This window comes from Haplochromis burtoni, unplaced genomic scaffold, assembly GCF_018398535.1.
Source record: "Haplochromis burtoni strain Fernald_Lab_line unplaced genomic scaffold, NCSU_Asbu1 Contig_4433, whole genome shotgun sequence".
In the NCBI taxonomy this organism is placed as follows: domain Eukaryota; kingdom Metazoa; phylum Chordata; class Actinopteri; order Cichliformes; family Cichlidae; genus Haplochromis; species Haplochromis burtoni.
The window spans coordinates 2,873-3,956 of NW_024586794.1; the positions used below are offsets into that span (position 1 = coordinate 2,873).

At 43.9% G+C, this 1,084-nt stretch overlaps 1 long non-coding RNA gene across 1 annotated transcript in view; it reads left to right on the forward strand.

Annotated features, from left to right (window-relative positions):
* Nucleotides 1-773, forward strand: part of LOC121813987 — a 1,570-nt gene extending 797 nt beyond the window's left edge. Inside the window, exons 2-3 of the long non-coding RNA XR_006054002.1 lie at nucleotides 129-195; nucleotides 284-773. This is a non-coding gene — a long non-coding RNA (uncharacterized LOC121813987). The remainder of the gene's footprint in view (nucleotides 1-128; nucleotides 196-283) is intronic.
* The last annotated feature ends 311 nt before the right edge of the window (nucleotides 774-1,084 follow it).

The window sequence follows — 1,084 nt, forward strand, 5'->3', positions numbered from 1 at the left end:
TTTAATGTGTTTAATGAAATAACATTTTTTATTCTATGGAAAGTTGAACAAAATAAAATTTCTATTGTGGACAGATTATGTTTTTAGGCTCTCTTTTACATGTTATCCACATCAATTATCATTTTTAGAGAAGGCAAAAGGCAAACACCATCACCATGGGTGAAAAGATTGGTGTCAGATTTCTTCTATTTGTTGGTAAGACAAACATATATTCATGAGAAACTGTTATATTTAGTTTAATTATCTAACCACATGTAAAAATAACAAAATACTTTCTACTAAGTCTGCACAGCTACCACACCAATATCAACAACTGCAGCCCCAACAACAACCATAACTGCGGTCACAACTACAGATGCTCCAACAACAACCACAGCTTCCCCAAGAACAAACACAACTACCACCACAACCACAGCTGCTCCACCAATAACCACAAATGCCACCCCAACAACAACCACAACTGCGGCCACAACTACAGCTGGCCCAAAAACAACCACAGTGATAGCCACAACTGCTCCAACAACTACAACAGCTGCACCCACAAACACAGCTACCCCAACAACAACCACAATTGCCACCCCAACAACGACCACAACTGCACCCACAACCACAGCTGCTCCAACAACAACTACAGCTGCTCCAACAACAACCACAGTTTCCCCAACAACAACAACTGCACCCTCGACTACAGGTGCTCACACAACAACTACAGCTGTTCCAACAACAACCACAACTGTCTCCCCAACAACTACTACACCTGCACCCACAACAACCACAACTGCTCCAACAACAACAACAACAACTGCACCCTCAACCACAGCTGCTCCAACAACAACCACAGCTGCTCCAACAACAACTACAGCTGCTGCAACAACAACCACAGCTTCTCCAACAACAACAACAACAACAACTGCACCCTCAACTACAGCTGCTCCAACAACAACTGCACCCTCAACTACAGGTGCTCCAACAACAACTACAGCTGCTCCAACAACAACCTCAACTGCTCAAACAACAACCACAGCTTCGCCAACAACAACAACTGCACCCTCGACTACAGGTGCTCACACAACAACTACAGCTG